This window comes from Haliotis cracherodii, unplaced genomic scaffold (genome assembly GCF_022045235.1).
Source record: "Haliotis cracherodii isolate W230 unplaced genomic scaffold, xgHalCrac1.p SCAF_2, whole genome shotgun sequence".
In the NCBI taxonomy this organism is placed as follows: Eukaryota; Metazoa; Mollusca; class Gastropoda; order Lepetellida; family Haliotidae; genus Haliotis; species Haliotis cracherodii.
In genome coordinates this window covers 63,084,684-63,095,294 of record NW_027266275.1, presented here as the reverse complement: position 1 = coordinate 63,095,294, position 10,611 = coordinate 63,084,684, and the positions used below count along the sequence as shown (strand labels likewise).

At 38.4% G+C, this 10,611-nt stretch overlaps 1 protein-coding gene across 1 annotated transcript in view; it reads left to right on the top strand.

Annotated features, from left to right (window-relative positions):
- The first annotated feature begins 2,008 nt into the window (after nucleotides 1–2,008).
- The window catches only part of LOC139469392 (substance-K receptor-like), a 76,973-nt gene continuing 68,370 nt past the window's right edge, over nucleotides 2,009–10,611 (top strand). Inside the window, exon 1 of the mRNA XM_071251556.1 lies at nucleotides 2,009–2,032. The gene's annotated coding sequence lies outside the window, so the exon portion shown is untranslated. The remainder of the gene's footprint in view (nucleotides 2,033–10,611) is intronic.

Genomic DNA, 10,611 nt, shown 5'->3' with positions numbered 1-10,611 from the left:
ACTTACCAACCTCTAAAAATGCCAATCAAGCAGAAAATAAGATGCACTATCACACGAAGCTAAATAATTCAGCTTTCCAATAAATATAAGAAATTAACTGACAATATCATATCACATGGTCATAAATCTTAATATTAAATTGATGTTTCTGTACCTGAAGAGAACATCTCGGTCGTGTAACACACTTCCATACACTTAAAGTTGCACCCCACACAACTCCGACCATTTTGATTCACTCGCTTGCAGTAAAACAAACAATCAAGGCAGAATCTATAATATCAAACTTCCAACAACAGTTAGTGTAAAGGCTTTATGGCTATGCACCTACAGTCACAGAACAAACCTAAACAAGTTAGAGTAAAATATTATTCCAAAAAAACTGGTACACATGGGCAAGAAATGCAAAATAATAACCTGAGAGTAAATCCACGAGCGTCTGCCTTTCCCCTCGTTCACCTTCGAGATCCTTGTTATGATTGCATTAGTTTGTTTGTTTGTTGTTTAACGCCGCACTCATCAATTTTCCAGCTACATGTATATGAGGCTGGTCTGTAATGAATCGAGTCTGGACCAGACAATCCAGTGATCAATCTACGTAATTGGGATACGATGACATGCATCAACCAAGTCACCGTGCCTGACCACCCGATCCTGTTTGTTGCCTCTTACAAGCGAAAGCGCCTTTCAGGACAAAATGGTTTACTGAAGACCTACTCAAACCCGGATCTTCACGTGAAATCTGGTATTGAGCAATGCCAATACCATACACACGATAAAAGACAATTCGGCTTTCTAATGACGGATCTATTGGTGATGTAGCAGATAGTAACTCAGGTACAACCTAGCTCTTGGTTAACACACACTTAGTTACCATCGAATGTTTTTCCAACAGGCTCGAACCAAACACCTAACACTTAACACATCACAACCACCCGGTTACTAGGTTCTAAAATACAGTGCTGAAATATTCATTTCAGTTTGTGTTCGTGAAAGTATTAACTTTGAGATATGAAAAATAGTATAATTTTGCTTTCACCACTACTACAAAGAAGTAATTGTCCATTTCACGTTGTCTCAAAACATAAAAAATACAGAGACCATTTTATACTTACCTAATCATTTTGTATACTTCAGACGATCCCATGGAAGATATGGACATTTTGGATATCATAGCTTTTGTTCATCATTTAATCATACAATTCAGCTCTAAATTATGCATGAGTATATATGCTGATTGATTCAACGTACCATGATGCAGATTGATGTAAACGTATGCAAAAAAAGACAAACGTTTCCTTCACAATTTGTATTTACATAAGATTGCAGAAAATAATTTACCCCCTCTGACGTATATGCATATTGATAATTCGATGCTTATTTATCATGGTCGCCATGACGTTTCAAGTATCCGTGTCAGAATCAACAGTGTATGTCAAGATTCGCCTACCACCGAAATACTGCCATCTTCCCAAGGAATACTGTGAAGTGTCTTCACCGACAGGTTTTTAATGAATATTTACCTAGACATATCCCACAACGGTAATGTTGTTATTGCCCTTCTCGAATAAAAATACAAGCTCTTTTCAGTCGATTTGAGCCTGCTCCTCAGATTATCAGCGTGTGTCCTCATTACTGGGTTTCCATGTGATCAGTATATGGTTAAACCCCATGTGTATCAGGCTTTATCGCCCATGCTGCTCAATAACACCACTTGACCAGCGAGTAATGACAATAACACAAAGGGAAATGGCTAAGTAGCGGCGAATAGACCATTGGCCATCATATCAGAGGTCATTCATGCGAGTCACCCCGTTGTTATGACTTGCTGACCGCTACTTCACGTCTATCGAGCCACTGCTATTACGCTGTCCCTGAAGCCAGTAAATCCTACTTGCGTTTTATCCCACTGAAGAAAGCAGGTCTAATGACTGAAAATAGCACATCCCCCAGGTTTGAATTACGTTGCCGTGGATTCATATGACGAGTTCTCGCCTTTACACATGCTTTCAGATGACTTATGGAAGTTCTAAAAGTAAGTGCTTCCTCAGTTATGCCTTGGATAGTGTATGTTTGAATGAGAAATGATTAGGTTTCTCGCCAAACCGTGGACTCGTGAAGAGTAGGATCTCCAGGCACAAGCATACATTTATTGACGTTTCTCCGTATGCCGCTAACTGACCTTAAATTTGACATGCTGGGTAAGTTATTTCAAGAGTGATTTGCACCGGGGTTAATATAATTTCATCTCTACTTTTTTTAATAATCCATCCTTTATGTGCTTCAGTCTTCCAATAACCCGTGTTTTAACGGTATTCAGATCACCTAATATGCACGTTAGAATTATCTTTCTTGCTGTTATTTTACCTCCCGGCAGACATTTCAATCATGTTTGGATCAATGTTGTTTTCAGAAAATTCTATATTACCGACACGTCGAATTTAAACATAAAACGGCCTGTCTTTATACGCCACTCGTGAAAACGGCGCCATTGTAAGCCGTTTAATTGCGCTTTTATTTCAGGCTCGCCTGCTACGAATTCGCTAAGAATCGTTCATATTGCACCGTGGATGGATTTGTCTCTGTAAGAATCAAATAAATAACTACATAATGAAGTCAAAATTAACAGTACTTGAACATTTCCGAAAGTCGTTGCTTGATATGTGTATGCTCTGCATTGTGTTCCGTCGGTACACACACATGGCACATGAAACACTCGTAGTGGCGAATGCAGTTTATAACATCGTGTTATTTGGATAAATATCCATCCTAAAGACACACCGCCTTGCACTCGTCGAAGCCAATGCCTTAAACTGTGAATGGAACACGATACTGTTTATACTTCATTGCATCTAATGAAGGTATCTTTGACATTAGAGATATCCTTATCAATGATAACCATACTGTGTTTTCAATGAAAAGCTAGGTTACCTGTAGATTTAACCGCGCTAAATTGAATTTTGAACCGAACGGCGCTGTATATACTCAAGCAGTTTGTTTACACCGTAATACTTCACTCGAACATATGACAGACATTGAAAGCATATAAGCACGGCAACTTGGTAAGCTAACATGAAGTGGGCATCCCTAAAGAAAACAAAGCAAGCTTTGCAAGGCTCTCGCGCTACATCGCACGTCACCATTATGACGTCAAATCGCTCATTGTGACGCAAAAGATATGACGCCGCAGTCGTATATAGAAAAGCGCCATAATTCCAAACTCTCTGTTGTCTCCAAAACGTAAATACATTCCCTTTGTAGATTTATATCGTGTTTTCTGCATGAAATGTATTGCCACACATCCTTTGAATATTGTAGTAACCGCATCTGAGCATTTTGTAACCTGTAATTGTAGATATAATTATTTAAATATGCCTACCGACAATGACTGAAAATAGTACTATTCTATGAATATAAGCTTCCGCGGTGATGCATCCGTCAAATCAGCTGTTTCAATCAGAGGGGGTTTATTGTGATTTGATAGCCTCTGATTGACCAATCAGAATCGAGTAAATTTCAAATTCATGGTAGAATAGGTGTTTACAGGACATGTTGGAACATATGGACTTACGATATCGTAGTATAATGGAAATTGATGAAGTATAATACCCAACCACGATTATTACAGAGTTCCAACTTCTGTAATATCCTGTCAACATGTAATCCGTTGTAAACTGTATTTGTGTTGACGGATATCAACGAGTTCGTGACAGGATGTTACTGATATAGAAAGTTTGCTCTCATTAACACAAATATTATTGAATTTCTATTATTGTGGTTGTATACGCCTGATGTGATATTTTGCATGTTTGGGAATTTATTGTCCTGACGTAAAGGTGAATACATGACTGTCACAGTTATTTTCTTATAACTCCGATGGATTAGAGAATAGGTTTTCTGTTTGACATGTCAAGTATCAACGTTAAAGTCCGAGCATGACATAAGTCGGTAAAGCCTTTTTATGAAACAAAGATTATGTTAAACAGTCAGCTGTTATTTTGTAGCAATTTCAGGGACTGAGACTAAACTAGAATTCACATGCATGTAACTTACCCGACTCATACGACCTTTCCAGGGTTACGGGAATCCAAATCGTCCGCTACGCAGAGTTGCGTCCCTTAGTCATACCAGAATCCTATGACCCTGGGCTCGAATCCCCGATTCCCTTGTTTGTCAACAAAGTTTCGCCAAAATGCACGAACAAACATCAAGAACATGACTGAAATAATATTCCGCGTTTAATCTAACCTATCCTATCAAAATCATATTCAAGGTTTATTATATGATATATAAAAATAGATCATACTACTTAGTGCTCTCAAGGAATCCCCAATGCATGGGTCCTTTCATTGACAGAACATAAAATGGTCGATTCACAAAATTGGCAATATGAGGTAATATCTTCCTAATGATAATTTCTACTTTTCAGATATAACGCTAATAAGCGTCAAATCGAAATACACGCTTTAGCCATTGGCATTCTGGCACATTCACCATCAACCAAATTTTGTTTCATCTTGGTTGTGATTGTTCATGCATCGGGGATGCGTGGTCCTCGCTGTTAATGGTATTATGGAAATGTACATTAGTGTAATATCTCATGAGGATGCCATCAAACAGTTTCAGTGAATATATATTGTTAACTTCATTAAAAAATATTCTCGGGTTCATTTTTAAATGTCTGCCTTACGACAAAGCGTTGTATACTGTTTAACATTTACCAAGATAACACTCATCAGTGGGTCCCCATGTTGTTATCTCACATCGATTGATAGTGTCTGTGGAAGAGTTTTTACCCTGATGATGTAGAACTGCAGTTTCTCTGACGTGGAAGAGTCGATGCTTTGTCCTATTGCGCTGACAATTGTACGTACATACCGTGCAATCCACCGTGAAGTCTCTGACTAGGTGACCGCACGCGATTGATCGCATCAGACAAATAAAGAGTTGATTAATAACGTTCGTGGACTTGCATTGACTGAGATGTAACATTTTTGGTAAACACTTTGGTCAATCAAGGTAACACTGTATTCATCTTTACTCACCACTCCATGAAGTGTCTCAAAGGACTTTTACATTTATTCTTTCAGTTTCGCAGAACTAAAATACGAAATGCATGAAGTGATGTACACAAAACATGTATATGTCATAATGAAACAGTGAGATGGGCTCTGTACATTTGGAATTGCTCTAAGAAAAACAAACATCATTCAGTTGGTGGTGAAATTTCACTCAAAGCAGTTGTCTTGTGATAACCATTAAGCTTATGTTCCCGAACACGAGTTTGAAAGAAATGTTTCCGGTAATACGCCCCTCACACCAGCGACCGGCATGAAATTGAATCGAGCTTTTCATGTCGACGAGAGTTGTTTCGTATTGCCCTAATGATTTGGAATCGATTTGTCTGGGTTAGGCAACGATAAGAACATGCTGCCTGTTCTCTTTTATCTTGTGTGGCTGATATAATTTTCTCTAACTGAATACCAATGGCAAGTTTCTCATTCCACTGAACAGCAATGTATTTACGAAAAAATGTTGCCGTGGTTCTTTTCCGCAGGGAAGTAAACATGTTAGCTCGTATTCCCATTGTATTTTTCAAGTAAAGTAGATAATAGACGTATACTCACATTGTACGCAGCGTTAAACAAGTTTTTGGAATTCCGCAACACTAAAAAGCATCGTTATTGTTAAGTTGCATACGACAACACAGCTTCGTTCATGTCGTATCCCTAATGAAAATAATTTGAGCAGAGAATTGAGATTCCATTACTGTAGTTTAATGATACGGTACGCCTCTGCAAAGCCGTAGACAAATCCGTTAAATCTGGTCCAGCCCTTGTTTGAAAAATACTCTGTTTACCGCTCGAGATCGTGCCTAACATTGTAATGAATGCCGTAATACCCCCTCCAAACGTGTTACTGGGGAATAAAACCTTATTTGACTCGACAAGACATAGCCCTTTGAGCTGATTGGTTATCAGTAGAAGAGACACTTGGATAGCTCGCTGATAAACGACGTAACTAGAAGTCTTTAACAGCTGATAGGCTTTTGACAGGTTTGTTCTCGGCCAAATTGGAAACATATCGCTCACGGATAACTCCATTTCTGTCCAATCACTTGAGAGATGGATGGCTTCTACAGTAACATCGTCATGACGAAACATATGCAAAATTTCCTCGGGCACAAATACGATTCACCACCCAAGTAACACAGAACTCCCGCCGGGGCTTCAATAGAATATCTTCTAATCTTAAGTTTAGGTTTCTTTGAAAGCCGAGTGCCAAATTTAGTTTCGTTATTTTGACCAACCATCGATGTTTGGGAATTAAATAACTAGTACAGTGTATTATTGTATTGGTTCGGCGGCCGCGGAGGAATTTTGTCTCTGTGCTTGGTTATAATTGAGACGACACTTGATTATAACTTTTTGCTGTTGACTCGAATGCATCACACTTTCTTAACACGTGTTCATAATATTGGAGGGTTGGTGGGGATACCTAGTGGTTAAAGCGTTCGGTTGTCAAGTCAAAGACCCGATTTCTATTCCTCACATCGATCTTAAGTGCAAAGCCGTGTCCTCGTCGTGATGTGTCTTCAGTGAATTATGCTAAATGCGACGCTGAATTCTTCTCTCGCACAATCGCACATAATACCCGATACCTATAAAAATGCTGGTGATGAATTCAACTGAATACGGAATTTAAGCGGTTTTTTTAAAGATCGTATTCCCTCAAGAAAGTGAATGTTACAATAGATTGATGGATATATAACAATCTGTCAACTATTTATATGCCCCTTGAATTTACAAAACAATTACAATTAACTTGTCCCATTTACACTATTTAAGGCGTTGTTGTAATTATCTGTTTTGGGAAACACAAAGTCATGTCTTGTATATCATCTTACATATGTCTCATTAAATCTATATTAGGAATTTTGCTGACTAGTTAGGACAAGGGTCAAGGATATTCCTCAGGTCAAAACTTGAGTTGGACGCTAATTTGATGCAAATGAATGTGAGGGTTCGCAATTCAGTGACGTCAGTCACATAGTAGGACACTGTGAAGGTCGTTTCAAAGAAGGCGTGTCGGTCGGTTTGTGACATTGCCTTGTTGTGGAGACATTGAGTGAGTGAGTGAGTGAGTATGGTTTTACGCCGCTTTTAGCAATATTCCAGCAATATCACGGCGGGGGACACCAGAAATGGGCTTCACACATTGTACCCATGTCGGCAATCGAACCCGGGTCTTCGGTGTGACAAGCGAACGCTTTAACCACTAGGCTACCCGACCACCCCTGTGGAGGTATTGATTTGTGTAACTGATAAATCTTACGTATAGCAAGTGATGACGAAAGTACCATTCAGGCACAGGTGCCTATGCATGATTACAAAGATTACATGTGCCGAACTTTAGTTGTATTGAATCCAAATGCAAATGCAAATGCAAATGTTTTATCCATTTGGATGTCTTACTTTGGAATGATAAATAATACATGTTTTACCTTGGAATGAGTAATAATACATGTCTTACCTCGAAATGATTAATAATGCATGTCTTATTTTTTTCGACGATCAAATTCAGTAATCATAAATAAACTGAAATAAAGTTGTTAAAGCAAAACAGAAAACGTTACTGCATGTGGGTAAATCGTAGACATCATCCGTACCGTCGGGCATTAGACTGGCATAGGTTGAAATGGCATTAGGTAAGTGTATCGATGGTAGACAATGTAACTTAAGCCTAGACTCTGCATGAGTGTAATTATGGAGGTAAATGCCACAGACAAAGCCCTGATGGTAGTTTGTCATTATGTGCACATGCTAATACTAATGTCACAAGAGACGAGTGACATTTAAGTATTATTATGACAAGCCTATATTAATCTGTATTACATTAATATCCATAACAGAGGTGACTCTTCGGAAATGAAATAGAAATCTCCATTTACATGTAGCCGTTGGGGAAAACAGCTTCATCAGAACAACAAGAATTCGTTTCTGTTCTTCATAAATATGACATGGCATGTACTGTGAGAGCGGAACAATATCTGTATCTGGCTGGTGATATGTAGATGACACATTTCTCCTGTGACATGGTGTGCACAAATAACAAAGATCCTCGTAACGAAGTGTTTCATTTGTAATTAATGACACCATTGTGATGGCGGATGATAAAGATTAGACAGACTTCCAAAGTGTCTCGATTTGGTTTTGATGGCGAACATGGATGTGAAATAATATTTTGCATGTAAGAATAAGATTGAGAAAGTCTCTATCACTTAGAAACGTAACGTAAGGAACTGTATTACAAGGCTAACGGGCATAATATTTTAATCAATCTTCACAAACATATATATGTGATAATGTGCATATTGCAAAATACAGTCAGTTTAAGCTTGACTTATATTTAAGTCTTGTCGACTTGTTCAGAACTGCAATGAAGAATATAAGCGGAACATTTTCTATTTGTCCATGTAACTGTGGAGCTTCGAAACTAGAAATGTACTGATAATATCTTTCCTTAATTGTATATATAACAAAACTTATTAAGATGTTAAAGTTCTTCTCCAAAACCACAAGGTCTTTAACTGTGTACCAATAATAATATTCCACGCAGTTACATTTATTCTGTGTTAAAATGTCATGGTAGGTAATTACTTCGGTCGTGGAGAAATGAACTGCTGAATCGATTGTGCTAGCCTTTTGAAGTTATTAATAAATATAATGGATATCCAATGAAAAAGCCAAGGTCATACATCAAAATTAACAGGTGTACTCCCGTCTAGTGTACTTGAGAAGAGACACACACACACACACACACACACACACACACACACACACACACACACACACACACACACACACATACATAGTACCCAAACTCACGAGTTACTTAGCCCAATGAGCTATATCACATTTATGTATTAACATGGTTGTACGGATAACACACACGCAGCACATCATCCTACAGTGATCAAAGTCGATTCCTAATGTACTTGTTATACTGTTCATGTAACACTATGTAAATTCCAAAAATTATGTAAATTATGTTTGCCAATAAACAAAATATTAATCCATGTCAATCGCGTTTTCGAATTGTTTCCCTTTTATTATTGATATTTTTTTTTTCAACCAACATCCTCATCAAAATATCACGATGAATCATATTGATACAGGCATAATGGGGTATTTTGTGTATCTGCTATGACAGCGCGCCACCGATATGATTAGGGTTATCTTGAGACATCTCCGCCAGAACTTCAAAGAGGAATATGATCCAAGAATTGGTGCCAAGACGTTGTAATTTGCCAGATTATACAGCATGAAATTCGAGTTTTGAGTTTTGAATGACTCAGTGAATCAAATTTGCTACGTCTACCAAATCCCTGTCCCCCTTTAAATTGTAAATTACGTTTGGAGGATACAATCGAGGAAACGGTATTTTTTATTTGATTTGATGTTTTCGTTTCAAGCTTATTTACGTTCTCTTTCATATGGAAAATGATCACTCATACATATGTTCTCACAATGATCAGCATGTGGCGTTATGTCTGTAGGATCAGTATCAACATATGTTGGTTGGTTGGTTGTTTAAAGCCGCACTCAGCAATATTCCAGCTATATGACAGCGGTCTGTAAATAATCGAGTCTGGACCAGACAATCCAGTGATTGATATCATGAGCATCGATCCACACCATTGGAATCGATGACATGTATCAACCAAGTCAGCGAGCCTGACCACCCGATCCCGTTAGTCGCCTTTTACGACAAGCATAGTCGCCTTTTACGACAAGCATAGTCGCCTTTTACGACAAGCATGGGTTATCAACATATGTACATGTATACGTGCACATGATTCAATAAAGTAAGAACGACAAAACTCATTCCATATTTTGAAATCTCTGCTAAAAGCAGAACCCATTGTAAGATTCCGACTGTATCGTAAGCATGTGTATATTAACACGATCACATACTGATTATACCAGGTGTTGGTATAAAAGATGAGCGTATCCCGCCTTACCAGTGGCGTGATCACAAATTCATGCAAAAGCCCATGGGCAAATCAGTTGAAGGGAATTGGCAGTTTGATGCATCGTGTTGGTCGGCATTGACTGTGCATCACAAGACATACCGGATGCTATCATCTCTTTCTTTCGGGTTATTGTAAGTATCGTCCTTGTGGGGTGTATACTACATGTACATATTCTTTGACCAATTGATGTTATTGTTACTCTAGGAACGCGTTTAGACGGTGGTATTTCCACAGTGCTCTCCTAACCCTTGAAATCCTGACATCCGGTCGATTCCTCGAGAGGAAATTTAACGGCGACCAATTTAACTTCACGGCTACACTTTCCTCAAGATTTTGTCTGGCCCTTGAAAGGTCTGAAAAAATTAATTGGTCCAAGTTTTCTGTGTTGTGGTTGTACTGTATTCGTTGTACACAATCATGCACTGGGGTCCTTCTTGCAGTTTTGTATTGGAAATGTATTGGTAATCATAAAGAAGTGGAGACAATGTTTGTCGGATGGAATACGGATGATTCCTGATAACGGATGCAATCCCTTCCAGCAATATACAGTTGCCAACTGATCGCCATTTCAGATTTTC